The 17,618-nt window shown below is 44.6% G+C and overlaps 1 protein-coding gene across 5 annotated transcripts in view; it reads left to right on the top strand.

Annotated features, from left to right (window-relative positions):
* The window catches only part of PIWIL2 (piwi like RNA-mediated gene silencing 2), a 204,614-nt gene that overhangs the window by 157,715 nt on the left and 29,281 nt on the right, over positions 1–17,618 (top strand). The gene's annotated exons all lie outside the window — the stretch shown is intronic.

Here is a 17,618-nt window from a genome sequence, read left to right as displayed (position 1 = left end):
AAACTGAGCGGTGCGCTAGATATGGCTTATCTAAATTACAGTAAGGAACTGTTTTGACAAATTATACTCAAATCAGGATAGTACATACAGTGCATTTGGAAAGTCTTCAGATCTTTTGATTTAAATTATTTTTTTTTTACATATTATAATGTTGTGGCCAGAGCTGTGGAGTCGGTAGTTAAATGTTCCGACTCCGGAGTTTTCTGTACTTCCAACTCCGACTCAGACACTCCGACTCCTCTGTATTAATATGCAAATGTATTTTATACATTCCTTGAAGGAAAGAAAGGTAACATACCTGTCATTACCACAGGACTACTGGCTGGGAAGCCAACAGTCTACTGTATTGAACAGTTTGTGTGCTGATCTGCTGCTGAAGATAGGACAGTGGGAGGATCAAGGAAGGGGCATTTATTATAAAACATGATTTCCCTAGTAGAATCCCATAGTCATGTTTAAAGTTTAAAGGGGTACTCCGCCCCTAGACATCTTATCCCCGGGGTCCCGCTGCTGGCGACCCCCGGGATCGCCGCTGCGGCACCGCGCTTTCATTACTACACAGAGCGAGTTCGGGGGGACAGATACAGAGCGATACAGTGGACGGAGCAGCGTAATGTCATAGCTCCGCCCCTCGTGACATCACGGCCAGCCCCCTTAATGCAAGTCTATGACTTGTATTGAGGGGGCTGGCCGTGACATCACGAGGGGCAGAGCCATGACGTGACAGTGCTCCAACCCCTGTATCGCACATCATTACGCACAGAGCGAACTCGCTCTGTGCAGTAATGATAGCGTGGTGCCGCAGCGGCAATCCCGGGGGACCCCGGCGATCTGACATCTTATCCCCTATCCTTTGGATAGGGGATAAGATGTCTGTTACGCCGAGCGCTCCGGGTCCCCGCTCCTCCCCGGAGCGCTCACTACACTCTCGCTCCCGCAGCGCCCCGGTCAGATCCACTGACCGGGTGCGCTGCGATACTGCCTCCAGCCGGGATGCGATTCGCGATGCGGGTGGCGCCCGCTCGCGATGCGCACCCCGGCTCCCGTACCTGACTCGCTCTCCGTCGGTCCTGTCCCGGCGCGCGCGGCCCCGCTCCCTAGGGCGCGCGCGCCGGGTCTCTGCGATTTAAAGGGCCACTGCGCCGCTGATTGGCGCAGTGGTTCTAATTAGTGTGTTCACCTGTGCACTCCCTATTTATACCTCACTTCCCCTGCACTCCCTCGCCGGATCTTGTTGCCATTGTGCCAGTGAAAGCGTTTCCTAGTGTGTTCCTAGCCTGTGTTCCAGACCTCCTGCCGTTGCCCCTGACTACGATCCTTGCTGCCTGCCCCGACCTTCTGCTACGTCCGACCTTGCTTCTGTCTACTCCCTTGTACCGCGCCTATCTTCAGCAGTCAGAGAGGTTGAGCCGTTGCTAGTGGATACGACCTGGTCACTACCGCCGCAGCAAGACCATCCCGCTTTGCGGCGGGCTCTGGTGAAAACCAGTAGTGACTTAGAACCGGTCCACTAGCACGGTCCACGCCAATCCCTCTCTGGCACAGAGGATCCACCTCCTGCCAGCCGGCATCGTGACAATGTCTAGGTGCGGAGTACCCCTTTAAGCTAACAATCGAGTTTACAAGTTTTTATAGCCTTAGCTGAATGGCAGCAGTTTTTCCAATGGTTTACAGCTTCAGTCTTGAACTATTGACCCTCCATTCCCCTCACTTATACAAGTGTCTCTAGTCCTGCAAAAAACATATTTCCTTAACTCCTTATCAGTGAGAGGCTAGGTTACCCATGGGTTCCCTGTAACAGCAGAACACAACACTATGGAAAGTATAAGTATTGCCGCTCCTAATTGTGCGTTGTGTGCCATATAGTAAATCACATGAAAAGCATGCTTCTTCACGGTCACTTAACGTGTTCGTTTTGCGGTTATGTGAGGCACTGCATGCATTGGTCTTTATTCTTAAAGTAGAGAAGTCATTAATTATAACTTTTTGTGAATTGGGACATTTAAATTTGCTTTTTTTTTTTATTCCAATCTAAATTTAGTAGGAGTCGGTGCATTGTTTGCCGACTCCGACTCCAGGTACCCAAAATTTCGTCCGACTCCACAGCCCTGGTTATGGCCTTGTGCTAAAATAAAAAATCAAGTTCCCCCATCATACTCCACTTAAAACCCTATTATGACAAAGTGAGAACAGAATGTTAGAAACATTTTGTGATTTATTAAAAAGTAACTAAATTATTATATAGATATAAGTATTCAGACCCTTTTGGCAGTGATTTCAGCCTCCAGTCTTCTTGGAGCTTAGATTTATCGGTCTATAATTTTAAAGGTTGGTTTATTTGGACAGGAAAATACATTTTAATTAAGTTATGATTTGATTTGCATCCCCTATCAGTTAGAAAGATTTCTGACTCCCAGGTCTCAGGGAACGAGCTGAGATTAGGAGCACTTTCTTAAATGGGCATTCTCATTAAGACAAATTTTTGCTATTGCACTCCTTGTGGTAAATAAAAAAATCTTTCTAATGTAATTTGTTTATAAGAAATGAAGTTTTCTATGTTTTATTTGTGTTTAAAAAAAAAGCTGCCACTAGGTGTCTCCCTACTTGTCCAGAGCACATTTTCCCCATCTTTTGCACAGACTTTGGACTCCTGCTGGCCTGGAAGAAGTCCAAAATCAGGAAATGCTGAGGGTGTGTGCAGTCTTATCCAATCATATGTCATCTCACACTGAACTGCTCTGGGCTGTGAGGGAGGACGTTCTCCCCGTAAGGCTTCAGATGATGTCACAGCCTGCTGGGGAACGCCCCTTCCCAGACTGTGAATCTGACTGAGCAGAAAATACAGAGCAATATCAAGGAAGAAAACTAACAAATAATAAAAATAAAGGCAGGGGGTGGTTTATCATGATGGGGGCAGTGAACTGGGAGCATTATAAAATTTATCAAGATCATGAGAGGTACTCATTAGGGTGCATTCACACCACGTTTTTGCAATACAGTTCCCGTATACGTTTTCTATGTGAAAACCGTACGGAACCGTATTGACTCTCCATTGAAAACCGTATGCCAAAAGATGCATCCGGTTGTGTCCGTTTTGCATCCTGTACGGTTTTGTCAGTTTTTTTCCCGTACCCAAAACCGTAGCCTTCCGCAGTTTTTTTTCCGATTGAAAAACTGTATTAAACCGTATAAATTTTTTAAAAACATGGGAGTCAATGGGAACCGTACAGAACTGTATGTGCATACGGTTCCATATGGTTTTTGACTTTGCACAGTTTTTTTTTTTCTTGGAATGTCAATCAAACAAGTGAAACTTTATTCATAGTTACATAGTTAGTATGTTTGAAAAAAGACATACGTCCATCAAGTCCAACCAGGGAATTGAAGTGAAGGGTGTAAGGGGATAAGGGAAAGGGATGTAGTTTTATAATTCTGCATAAGCAATAATGTTATTTTGTTCCAGGAATGTATCTAACCCTGTTTTAAAACTGTTAATTGTTCCTGCTGTGACCAGTTCCTGCGGTAGACCGTTCCATAAATTAACAGTCCTCACGGTAAAGAAGGCGTGTCGCCCCTTTAGACTAAACCTTTTCTTCTCCAGACGGAGGGAGTGCCCCCTGGTCCTTTGGGGGGGTTTAACCTGGAACAGTTTTTCTCCATATTTTTTGTATGGGCCATTTATATACTTATACGTTTATCATATCCCCCCTTAAGGACATAGGGCGTATCCATACGCCCCCATTTCCAAGTCCTTAAGGACCGAGGGCGTATGGATACACCCTGAGCATTTCCGGCCCCCACCGCTAGCCGGATGCCTGCTGAAATCGTTCAGCAGGCATGCCGGCATATCGCCCAGGGGGGTCATTATGTCCCCCCATGTCGGCGATTGCCGCAGATCGCTGGACAATTCAGTCCAGCGATCTGCGGCGGATTCCGGGTCAATCGGGTCTCCAGTGACCCGATGACCCGGAATTACTGGCTGATCGGGGCCGTCAGAGATGGCCCCGAACAGCCAGAGCCTGCAGGAGTGAGGTGGCACTGGTGCCACCTCACGATCGCCCTGATTCGTCGGCCGGATTACCGGCCGACCAATCAGGGCGCCTGCTGCGGGTGTCACTCCCGCAACCCGCTCCGCCCCTCTTCCGGAGGACATGAGCGAGTGCGGGCAGAAGACCCCGGGTGCTGGGGACCCCGATCCCCGGCGTCCCTGTTGGGATCGGGGCCCCAGGAGCGGCGGCGGCGAGGGACTGACCTGCAGTGTGGATCGTTGGAGGTGAGTGACAGCCTCCTGCTGTTGCTTAGCAACAGCTCCCAGCATGCAACAAGGGCATGCTGGGAGCTGTAGTTATGCAACAGCAGGAGGCAGACCACCACAACTCCCAGCATGCCCTTATGGGCTTGCTGGGACTTGTAGTTTTGCAACAGCTGGAGGCACATTCTTTCTATGGAAAAGTGTACCTTCAGCTGTTGTGTAACTACAACTCCCAGCTTGCACAATCAGCTAAACTGCATTCTGGGAGTTGTAGTGGTGCATCTGGTGGTTGCATAACTACAACTCCCAGCATGCCCGTTGGCTGTCGGTGACTGCTGAGAGTTGTAGTTTTGCAACAGCTGAAGGCACACTGAGTTAAGTAGTAAACCAGTGTGTCTCCAGCTGTTGCATAACTACAATCCCCAGCATCCCCAGCCAATGTAGTATGCCTCCGGCTGTTGCATAACTACAAGACCCAGCATGCCCTTCCGCTGTCCATACATGCTGGGGGTTGTAGCTTTTGCAACAGCTGAAGGCACACTGGTTGCAAAACACTGAGTTTGTTACCAAACTCTGTGTTTCACAACCTGTGTGTCTCCAGCTGTTGCAAAACTACAACTCCCAGCATGCACTGATAGACCGTACATGGTGGGAGTTGTAGTTTTGCAACAGCTGGATGTCCCCCCCCCCCCCCCCCAATGTGAACGTACAGGGTACACTCACATGGGCGGAGGATTACAGTAAGTATCCGGTGGAAGTTTGAGCTGCGGCAAATTTTCTGCCGCTGCTCAAACTGCCAGCGAGAAACTACTGTGAACCCCCCCGCCCGTGCGACTGTACCCTAAAAACACTACACTACACTAACACAAAATAAAATAAAAAGTAAAAAACACTACATATACACATACCCCTACACAGCCCCCCTCCCCAATAAAATTGAAAAACGTCTGGTACGTCACTGTTTCCAAAACGGAGCCTCCAGCGGTTGCAAAACTACAACTCCCAGCATGCACTGATAGACCATACATGCTGGGAGTTGTAGTTTTGTAACAGCTGGATGTTTCTCCCCCCCCCCCCCCCCCCCCCCAATGTGAACGTACAGGGTACACTCACATGGGCGGAGGATTACAGTAAGTATCCGGCTGCAAGTTTGAGCTGCGTCAAATTTTCTGCCGCAGCTCAAACTGCCAGCGAGAAACTACTGTGAATCCCCGCCCGTGTGACTGTACCCTAAAAACACTACACTACACTAACACAAAATAAAATAAAAAGTAAAAAACACTACATATACACATACCCCTACACGGCCCCCCTCCCCAATAAAAATGAAAAATGTCTGGTACGCCACTGTTTCCAGAACGGAGCCTCCAGCTGTTGCAAAACAACTACTCCCAGTATTTCCAGATAGCCACTGACTGTCTAGGCATGCTGGGAGTTTTACAACAGCTGGAGGCCCCCTGTTTGGGAATCACTGGCGTAGAATTCCCCTATGTCCACCCCTATGCAATCCCTAATTTAGGCCTCAAATGCGCATGGCGCTCTCACTTTGGAGCCCTGTCGTATTTCAAGGCAACAGTTTAGGGCCACATATGGGGTATCGCCGTACTCGGGAGAAATTGGGCTTCAAATTTTGGGGGGTATTTTCTGCTATTACCCTTTTTAAAAATGTAAAATTTTTGGGAAAACAAGCATTTTAGGTAAAAAAAAAAATTTTTTTTTACATATACAAAAGTCATGAAACATTGGTGGGGTATTAAGGTTCACATTACCCCTTGTTACGTTCCCCGAGGGGTCTAGTTTCCAAAATGGTATGCCATGTGTTTTTTTTTTTTTTTGCTGTTCTGGCACCATAGGAGCTTCCTAAATGCGGCATGCCCCCAGAGCAAAATTTGCTTTCAAAAAGCCAAATGTGACTCCTTCTCTTCTGAGACCTGTAGTGGGCCAGCAGAGCAATTTTCACCCCCATGTGGGGTGTTTTCAGAATCGGGAGAAATTGGGTTTCAAATTTTGGGGGGTATTTTCTGCTATTACACTTTGTAAAAATGTAAAATTTTTGGGAAACCAAGCATTTTAGGTAAAAAAAATAGTTATTTTTTTTACATATGCAAAAGTCGGGAAACACCTGTGGGGTATTAAGGTTCACTTTACCCCTTCTTACGTTCCCTGAGGGGTCTAGTTTCCAAAATAGTATGCCATGTGTTTTTTTTTTTTTTTGCTGTCCTGGCACCATAGGGGCTTCCTAAAGGTGACATAACACCCAAAAACCATTTGTCGCTCCTTCCCTTCTGAGCGCTCTACTGCGCCCGCTGAACAATTAAAATAGACATATGAGGTATGTGCTTACTCGAGAGAAATTGGGTTTCAAATACAAGTAAAAATTTTCTCCTTTTTACCCCTTGCAAAAATTCAAAAACTGGGTCTACAAGAACATGCGAGTGTAAAAAAATGAAGATTTTGAATTTTCTCCTTCACTTTGCTGCTATTCCTGTGAAACACCTAAAGGGTTAATACACTTACTGAATGTCATTTTGAATACTTTGGGGGGTGTAGTTTTTATAATGGGGTCATTTATGGGGTATTTCTAATATGAAGACCCTTCAAATCCACTTCAAACCTGAACTGGTCCATGAAAAATAGCGAGTTTGAAAATTTTGTGAAAAATTTCAAAATTGCTGCTTAACTTTGAAGCCCTCTGGTGTCTTCCAAAAGTAAAAACTCATAAATTTTATGATGTAGACATATTGTATATGTGAACCCAAAAAAAAATTATTTTGAATATCCATTTTCCTTACAAGCAGAGAGCTTCAAAGTTAGAAAAATGCAAAATTTTCATTTTTTTTCATCAAATTTGGGGATTTTTCACCAAGAAAGGATGCAAGTTACCATAAAATTTTACCACTAAGTTAAAGTAGAATATGTCACGAAAAAACAATCTCGGAATCAGAATGATAACTAAAAGCATTCCAGAGTTATAAATGTTTAAAGTGACAGTGGTCAGAATTGCAAAAAACGCTCCGGTCCTTAAGGTGAAAAAGGGCTCGGTCCTTAAGGGGTTAAACGTCTCTTCTCAAGACTAAACAATTGTAACTCCTTTAATCGCTCCTCATAGCTAAGTTGTTCCATGCCCCATATTAGTTTAGTCACGCGTCTCTGCACCCTTTCCAACTCCGTAGTGTCCCTTTTATGAACAGGTGACCAAAACTGAACAGCATATTCCAGGTGAGGCCGTACCAATGCTTTATAAAGGGGGAGTATTATGTCCCTGTCCCTCGAGTCCATTCATAATGGAGTGAAAAGTTAAAAACGTATATGTTTTTTTCTTAAAAAACAGATGCAACCGGACATCATTTTTAAACCGTATACGGTTTTTAAATGTATACGGGTTAAAATTTGTACACATGTTTTGATACAGTTTAGTCCGGTTTTGAGGAATCAAAAACCTCATGCAGGAACTGTATTGCAAAAACGTGGTGTGAATGCACCCTTAACCCCTTAAGGACCATGCCCATTTTCACCTTAAGGACCAGGCCAATTTTATTTTTGCATTTTCGTTTTTTTCCTCCTCGCCTTCTAGAATCTGTAACTCTTTCATATTTCCATCTACAGACCCATATAAGGGCTTGTTTTTTGGGTGACCAATTGTACTTTGTAATGAAACCTGATTTTACCATAACATGTACGGCAAACCCAAAAAAAAATTTTTAGGGAGGAAATTTAAATGAAAACCACAGTTTTGAACATTTTGGAGGGTTTTGTTTTCACACTGTACAATTTACGGTAAAAATTACGTGTTCTGATCTTTATTCTGCGGCGTCATCTGAACATTTTACCAATACCACATTTGCATATATAAAACTTTTATATAATTTTTTATAAAAAAAATTTTTAATAAAATGTGACAAAAAAAGCAGCATTTATTTTTTTACGTTTACGCCATTCACCATACGGGATCATTAACATTATATTTTGATAGTTCGGACATTTACGCACGTGGCAATACCAAATATGTTTATTAAAAAAATGTTTACGCATTTTGGGGGTAAAATGGGAAAAACTGACAATTTTTATTGGGGGAGGGGATTTTTCACTTTTTTTTACTTTTTATTTTTACATTTGTCAACTTTTTTTTACACTTTTTATGTCCCCATAGGGAACTATCTATAGAATCCTTTGATTGCTAATACTGTTCAGTGCTATGTATTGGACATAGCACTGATCAGTATTATCGGCTATCTCCTGCTCTGGTCTGCTCGATCTCAGACCAGAGCAGGAGAGTATGGTAGATGGCCGGAGGCAGGTGAGGGGACCTCCATCAGCCATTACAGATGATCGGATCACCGCGGCAGCGCTGCTGGGGGCGATCCAATCATCTATTTTATTATGCCCGTTGCCGCCGATGTCGTGATCTGTACAGATCATGGCATCTGAGGGGTTATTGGCGGACATCCGCACGATCGCGGATGTCGGCCATTACCAGCGGGTCCCTGGCTGGTGATAGCAGCCGGAACCTACCGTGTATAACGCGAGCACAGCTCCGATGCTCGCGGTCATACACAGGATGTAAATGTACGTCCTGATGTGGGCAGTACCGCCAAACCAGGACGTACATCTATGTCCGTGGTCGTTAAGGGGTTAAAGAGAATGCTCCTAATCTCAGCTTGTCACCTGTGTAAAAGACACCTGTCCACAAAAGCAATTAAAATAATGAATGAAACCATATTGGCACTATATTTCATACCGCCATATGATGTTTTAAGCACTGCTGTACCATTTTTGTGATGTCAGCTTTGATTACACCCCAGAATTATGTAAAACACGCTGCCTGCAGTCCACTCTGTCAGATAACCCTTTGATCAATCAATCAATCAGATTCCAAACTCTCCACCATGGCCAAGACCAAAGAGCTGTCCAAGAATGTCAGGAACAAGATTGTAGACCTACACAAGGCTGATGGGTCACAAGACCATCGCCAAGCAGCTTGGTGAGAAGTTTAAAACAGTTGGTGCGATTATTCGCAAATGGAAGAAACACACAATATCTGTCCATCTCCCTCGGTCGGGGGCTCCATGTAAGATCTCACCTTGTGGAGTTTTAATGATCATGAGAACGGTGGGGAATCATCCTAGAATTACACGGGAGGATCTTGTCAGTGATCTCAAGGCAGCTGGGACCATAGTCACTAAGAAGACTATTGCTAACATGCTACGCTGGGAAGAACTGAAATCCTGCAGCACCTGTAAGGTCCCCCTGCTTAAGAAAGCAAATGTACAAGCACGTTTGAAGTGTGCCAATGAACATCTTAATGATTTGGCAGATGGCAAACTCCTGATTGATTGCTTCTGTGGACAGGTGTCTTTTATACAGGTAACAAGATGAGATCAGTAGCACTCCCTTTTAAAGGGGTACTCCACCCCTAGACATCTTATCCCCTATCCAAAGGATATGGGATAAGATGTCTGATCGCGGGGGTCCCGCCGCTGGGGACCCCCCGCAATATAGCATGCAGTGCCCACCTGTTTCTGCTCGGGAAGCGCTGGAGGGTCCGGGTCCCGACCACCGGAACGGAAGTCCGTGACATCAGCTGGAGGCACAAGGGTTGGGAAACACTGAGTTAAGTAACAAACTCTGTGTTTTGCAACCAGTATGCCTCCAGCTGGTGCATAACTACAACCCCCAGCATGCACGGACAGCCAGAGAGCATGCTGGAAGTTGTAGTTGTATGCCTCCAGCTGTTGCATAACTACAAGTCTAAGCATGCCCTTTCTTTCACTGCATGCTGAGGGTTGTAGTTTTGCAACAGCTGGAGGTTTGCTCCCCCATGTGAATGTACAGGATACATTCACACGGGCGGGGGTTTACAGTAAGTTTCTGGCTGCAAGTTTGAGATGCAGCAAATTTTCAGTTGCAGCTCAAACTTGCTGTGAACCCCCGCCCGTGTGAATGTACCCTAAAAACACTATACTACACAAAATAAAGGGTTAAACACTACATATACACAAATGTGGACGTAAAATGCTCTGCAGGCGCACAACAAGGCTCAGGAGTGAGAGCGCCATGTACATTTGGGGTGATTTGCACAGGGGTGGCTGACTGTTACAGCGGTTCTGACATGAACATCAAAAAAAAAAAAAAAAAAAAACTCCCACATGTGACCCAATTTTGGAAACTACACCCCTTAACCCCTTAAGGACCAAGGACGTACCGGTACGTCCTTGGTTCTGCTCTTCTGATATAACACGGGGTTACACAGTAACCCCGCGTCATATCACGGCGGGCCCAGCATCATAGTGAAGCCGGGACCCGCCTCTAATAGCGCGCAGCTATTAACCCTTTAGCCGCGCGCTCAGAGCTGAGCCGCGCGGCTAAAAGTGAAAGTTCCCGGCTAGCTCAGTCGGGCTGTTCGGGATAGCCGCGGCTAATCGCGGCATCCTGAACAGCTGAAAGGACAGCGGGAGGGCCCCTTCCTGCCTCCTCGCTGTCCGATCGCCGAATGACTGCTCAGTGCCTGAGATCCAGGCATGAGCAGTCATGCGGCAGAATCGTTGATCACTGGTTTCTTATGAGAAACCAGTGATCAGCATAGGAGATTAGTGTGTGCAGTGTTATAGGTCCCTATGGGACCTATAACACTGCAAAAAAAAAGTGAAAAAAAAAAAAGGGAATAAAGATCATTTAACTCCTCCCCTATTAAAAGTTTGAATCACTCCCCTTTTCCAATAAAAAAAAAACACAGTGTAAATAAAAATAAACATATATGGTATCACCGCGTGCGGAAATGTCCGAATTATAAAAATATATCATTAATTAAACCGCTCGGTCAATGGCGTGCGCGCAAAAAAATTCCAAAGTGCAAAATAGTGCATAAGTCAATAAGTCCTATCAATGCAAAAATGGTACCGTTAAAAACTTCAGATCACGGCGCAAAAAATGAGCCCTCATACCGCCCCATACACGGAAAAATAAAAAAGTTATAGGGGTCAGAAGATGACAATTTTAAATGTATTAATTTTTCTGCATGTAGTTATGATTTTTTCCAGAAGTCCGACAAAATCAAACCTATATAAGTAGGGTATCATTTTAATCGTATGGACCTACAGAATAAATATCAGGTGTCATTTTTACCGAAAAATGTACTACGTAGAAACGGAAGCCCCCAAAAGTTACAAAACAGCGGGTTTTTTTCAATTTTGTCGCACAATGTTTTTTTTCCCGTTTCACCGTAGATTTTTGGGCAAAATGACTGACGTCATTACAAAGTAGAATTGGTGGTGCAAAAAATAAGCCATGATATGGATTTTTAGGTGCAAAATTGAAAGAGTTATGATTTTTTAAAGGCAAGGAGCAAAAAACGAAAATGCAAAAGCGGAAAAACCCCCGGTCCTTAAGGGGTTAAGGAACGTAACACATGTGTTTGAAGAATTTTATTAAAGTTGGACATGAAAAAAAAAATATTTTTCCCCTAAAATGCTGGTGTTATCCCAAATTTTTTATTTCCACAAGGGGTAAAAGGAAAAAAGCCCCCCATAATTTGTAACACCATTTCTTCTGAGTAAGGAAATACCCCATATGTGGATGTAACGTGCTCTGCGAGCAACTACAAAGCTCAGAAGAAAAGGAGCGCCATTGGGCTTTTGGAGAGAGAATTTGTTTAGAATTGAAGGCCATGTGCGTTTACAAAGCCCCCATGGTGCCAGAACGGTGGAACTCGCCACCACATGTGACCCCATTTTGGAAACTACACCCCTCACAGAATGCAATAAGGGGTGCAGTGAGCATTTACACCCCACTGGTGTCTGACAGATTTTTGGAACAGTGGTCCGTGAAAATGAAAATTCCAATTTTTAATTCACAGAGCCCACTGTTCAAAAAGTCTTACACCCGCCAGTGGGGTGTAAATGCTCACTGCCCCCCTTATTACATTCCTTGAGGGGTGTAGTTTCCAAAATGGGGTCACGGGGGGGTGGGGTCCACTGTTCGGGCACCATGTGGGCTTTGTTATATGCACATGGCCCCTGACTTCCATTCCAAACAAATTCTCTCTCCAAAAGCTAAATGGCGCTCCTCTTCTGACCATTGTAGTTCGCCTGCAGGGCACTTTACATCCACACATGGGATATTTCCATATTTCCAATTTGGGGGGAAATTTTCTAATTTTGTAAAAATTATTAATTTTGGGGAAAAACGTAATTTTAGTGAAAAAAAAAACACCTGTGGTTGTTAGGGCTCACTGTACCCTTTGTTACTTGCCTTGAGGGGTGTAGTTTCCAAAATAGTATGCCATGTGGTTTTTTTTTGTGCTGTTCTGGCATCATAGGGGCTTCCTAAATGGGACATGCCCACCAAAACCATTTCAGCTAAATTTGCTTTCAAAAAGCCAAATGTGGTTCCTTCTCTTCTGAGCATTGTAGTGTGCCTACAGAGCGCTTGACATCCACACATGGAGTATTTCCATACTCAAACGAAATGGGGTTACAAATATTGTGGGGCATTTTCTCCTATTACCTTTTGTAAAAATTGAAAATTAGGGGGGAAAACTGTATTTTAGTGAAAGAAAAAAAAATTTCATTTACACATCTGACTTTAATGGAAAGTCGTCAAACACCTGTGGGGTGTTAAAGGGGTACTCCGGCCCCAAGACATCTTATCCCCTATCCAAAGGATAGGGGATAAGATGTCTGATCGCGGGGGTCCCGCCGCTGGGGAACCCCGCAATCTAGCATGCAGCACCCACCTGTAAGCACTGCAGGAAGCGCTGGAGGCTCTCAGTGTTATGCCTCCCGACGACGGGGACAGAGTATCGTGACATCACACCCCGCCCCCTTAATGCAAGTCTATAGGAAGGGGCGTGACGGCATTGTATTTTCGTCATTACTTTTTTTCCAACCCCTTGGCTGACACTATAGGATGTAAAGAGTAACATACAATTTTTGGAGATCTCACCAGAAGCTACCCTGTTTCCCCGAATAGAAGACAGTGTCTGTATGAATTTTTGCTTCCAAAGATGCGCTACGTCTTACTTTCAGGGGATATCTTATTTTTCATGAAGAAGAATCCACAGTGTGCAGTGGATTATTTAGTATCTCCCCCTCAGCATCATCCCTGTGCCAGTGGATTGAGTCCACTGGATTAGTCTAGGGAATCTAGTGGGGTTCATGAGTCTCTCCTCCAAACACACCTCACATCCCCTCCCCCTTTACCACACATTGCCGCCTTCTGCCCTGTGCAACTCACTCACTGTCGCAGAGCGAGGAGCAGGTGGCGACTACCGTAGTCCTGGTGTGAGGGCGCGGGTTCTGGGATGATGAGTGTTGTCCCCCTGCGTAACATCAGGGGCGTCACTCGTCATTCAGTGCCCGCTGCTAAGGTACAGAGAGGTCCGATGTTGATTTTTTTTTATATTCAGGGGAGGCCTTATATTCGTGGGGAGGCCTTATATTTAGCTGGAATGCAAAAGGAACAATAGGCCTTATTTTCGGAGGATGTCTTATTTTCAGGGAAAGATGGTATCTATGTGGTTTTGTTATCTATGCAACACAATTTTGTGTTTTATGGGGCTGAGAGCACAGATGAGGCATATAATCCTCTGGTGACAAATAACAGAAATGTACAACCACCAGCCCTATCTGGAGGGTCAGTGTTTTTAAATTTTACATGGAAAAAGAAAGGCAAGGGGCATAGCTGGGAGGGTTAAATTATAATATGTTATATATTTCCCACTTTTTGTTTTAAGAACAGTGTTCTGTTTAGTGACAGTGACAAGGATTGTCTCATAAGGGGCAGCCATTGATTTCAATAGGTTGACAGGAGTTAAAGCAACACAACACACTGCAGGGACTTTGGCTATTCTTCCAGGCCAGATTGGTGAACAGATCAGACACCGCTCCTCTCAACAAGAAGTTCACATCCACTGGCCTGCAGCATCTCCAGCCTGTTTCAGTAGAATCTGGAAAATGAAGACAGTCCGGCACGTAGGATGCAGTATAAGAAGTACTTTTATTGTATCAAAACACCAGCCTATGGTATACCAACGCTGACACATTTTTGGATCCATTGGACCCTTAATCATGGCATCATAGAAAGAGTAGAAATATTTGTTCATGTCTTGTAACTATAGTCCACAGCCTATAAACATTCTGCCTTTGACATAGATACATTATTTCCCTTCCATATTTTCAAATTAATGAGAACTTAACCCCTTAAGGACCGACCCTTTTTTTTACCTTAATGACCGGGCTGTTTTTTTTTTTTTTTTTTATTTGACATGTCTCTTTAAAGGGATAACCTGCTGCTCAGCGTTTGGAACAAACGGTCAGTGCCGTGAGCTCGTGACGTCATAGCCTTGCCCCATCATGACATCACGCTCCGCCCCCTCAATGCAAGTCTATAGGAGGGGGCGGAGTGTGACATCATGAGTGGGCGGGGCTATGGCGTCATGAGCTCCCGGCTCCAGCGTTTGGAACAGTTTGTTCCAAACGCTGAGCAGCGGAGTACCCCTTTAAATGGTAATAACTTTAGAACGCTTTTTCTGAGCAGAGCGGTTCTGATATTGTTTTTTTGTGACATATTGTACTTTATATAAGTGGTGCATTTTTGTTGGCACATGCAACATTTTTTGTGAAAAACTCCGAAATATTGTAAAAAAACCTGGAAACTGGCGTTTTTTTTATTTTTTTTATGGTGTACACTGTGCGGTAAAAGTGATGTTATATTTATTCTGTGGGTCAGTACGATTATGGCGATACCCATTTTATACAGCTTTCTATGTTCTTTTTCCTTTTCAGAGTAAAATTCTTTTTCTGCCATTCATTTTCCAACAGCCGTAACCTTTTTATTTTTTGTCTGACACCATTGGGTAAGGGCTTATTTTTTTTGCAGGATGAGCTGTACTTTTCATTGGTATAATTTTTGCGATACGTGCTACCTTTTGATCTTTTTTTATTCCACTATTTGTACCAAAATTGGCGAATTTTGCACGCTTTTGTTGTTGTTTTTGATTTTTTTTGTTTTTATGGTGTTCACTGTGCGGGATATTTTTTAATATATTTGTTTAATATAGTTTTATTGGGAATGGGGCATTTTTTTATTTTATTTTTTTTTATACAGTACATGCTTTTTATTTTATTTTTTACACTTTGTACACTATGCTGCAATACATTTGTACTGCAGCACAGTATGACCCGATCAGCTGCACACTGTACAGCCTGTGTGATCCAGCCTGTGGCTGGTTCTCTTAGGCTAGGCTCACACCACGTTTTGTTAAATACGGTTCCCGTATACGGCTGGGAGGAGGGGGTGGGGCTTAATTGCGGAGCCCGCACTCAGCCGTATTCGGAAACCGTATTTAATGCATGTCTATGAGCCGATCGGAGTGAACCGCAGTGTGGTCGACCGTGTTTTTGCCTACGGTCGGGAAACCGCATACAGCCGAAAGCGAAGCCGACCGGAGGCTGCGGTTCACTCTGGTCGGCTCATAGACATGCATGAAATACTGTTCCCGAATACGGCTGAGTGCGGGCGCAAGCGATTAAGCCCCGCCCCCCCCCCCCCCCCCCCCCCAGCCTTATGCGGGAACCGTATTTAACAAAACGTGGTGTGAACCCAGCCTTAGGCTTCCGTAGCAGGCAGACACTAGGTCATTATCTGACCTCCTGCTGCCATAGCAACCAAGGGCGACCCGCGATCGTATCGCGGCGCCACCCATTGGTGAACAGGGGGAGCGCGCCAACTGATCAGGATTGATCACGGCATCTATGGGGTTAATGCCGCGGCCCCGGCATCTGCGGCAGGACTCCGGCTGTGATTGACAGCCGGGTCCCGCTGCCGATCTCCTGCGCTGTCCGCGGCAGTGCAGGAGATCGCTAGGACGTATGCATACCTCCCAGCCCACGAACGTGTCGGGTGCTGGGATGTATGCATAAGTCCTATAGAGGGAAGGGGTTAAAGAGGAACTCCAGAGGAACAAAATGGTTTTCAGATCAACTGGTGTCAGAAAGTTATACAGATTTGTAAATCACTTCTATTTAAAAAAAAAAAATCTTACCCTTATCAACTGCTGTATGCTCCAGGAAAATTTTGAAGTTCTTTCCATTTTGACCAGAGTGCTTTCTGCTGCCAACTTTATCCATATCAGGAACTGTCCATAGCAGGAGCAAATCCCCATAGAAAACCTATGCGGCTCTGGACAGTTCCTGACACTATTTGTTCCTGTCTATTTTGGCTCAGGTACATTCCTCAACACTCTTATGTGGCGTGACCGCACCTGGTTGACATTATTTTGCCTGTGCACTGACAGGGACTTGTCACAGTGGAATGTGGAGTCTCTGCATGCAATTGAAATATTTCTGCAATTTCTGCAAAATATGAAATGTTGTCGTACCAGAAGACCTTCATCCAAGCCACTCGCTTACATTGACTGCGCATTTCCGAGCGGTCTCTGCACAGAGATATTCTATGCGAACATTCTGACATTTGAACATAGCCTACAGTTAAAAATAAAAAAGGGGCATAACATAGGTTTGCATTTACCAAAGTCATTTCACTTGATCATGCTACTGGGGGATGGGCAGAATAACCTTGGGTGTAAATGTATGAAAAAAACAACATACAGTGCTCCCTCAAGTTACAATATTAATTGGTTCCAGGACGGCCATTGTATATTGAAACCTGGTAATTGGTTCTAAAGGCACCAAAATGTCATCCAAAAATAGGAAAAAGTGAAAATTAAAGAAAAATAAGTAGATAACTAATATAAATAAAACAAGTCCTTACATATAAAAGTAAGAAAGATCTGCTGGAAGCTGTAAATCACGATCTATGTCAGTGTTTCCTATCCAGGGTGCTTCCAGCTGATGCAAAACTACAACTCCCAGCATGCCTGGACAGCCAAAGGCTGTCCAGGCATGCTGGGAGTTGTAGTTTTGCAACAGCTGGAGGCACCCTGGTTGGGAAAGACTAGTGTATATAGAGGACAGGAGCTTCTTCAGGGTCCTGTACAGTACACACAAAATGTAGCCACCCTTACCTGGTATCCAAAGGAGCAGCTAACCGTGGCACAGGTAAAGAGTAGTATAGAACATGTAGTACCTCCCTGTATTGTAGGGAGACGCTACCAGACAGTCAGTGCATGCACTTCAGTAGTACAGGTGTAAATGCCCATTCTGATTGGTCAGTTCTTCCAGCCATTGACATGTTTCACAGATCTGGACTGTCTGTAGCATTGTATGTTTAGTCTGGTTTCAAGTTACAATGGTCCAAAAAAGACCATCGTTTGTTGAAACTATTGTATGTTGAGGCCATTGTAAGTTGAGGGATCACTGTACATTGCTCAACACCATTGCAAGATTCTTTTAACACTCATTCTGAATAA

This window comes from Hyla sarda, chromosome 4, assembly GCF_029499605.1.
Source record: "Hyla sarda isolate aHylSar1 chromosome 4, aHylSar1.hap1, whole genome shotgun sequence".
Taxonomy (NCBI): Eukaryota; Metazoa; Chordata; class Amphibia; order Anura; family Hylidae; genus Hyla; species Hyla sarda.
Note: the sequence above shows the minus strand (reverse complement) of the source record. Positions and strands in the feature narration are given on the sequence as shown.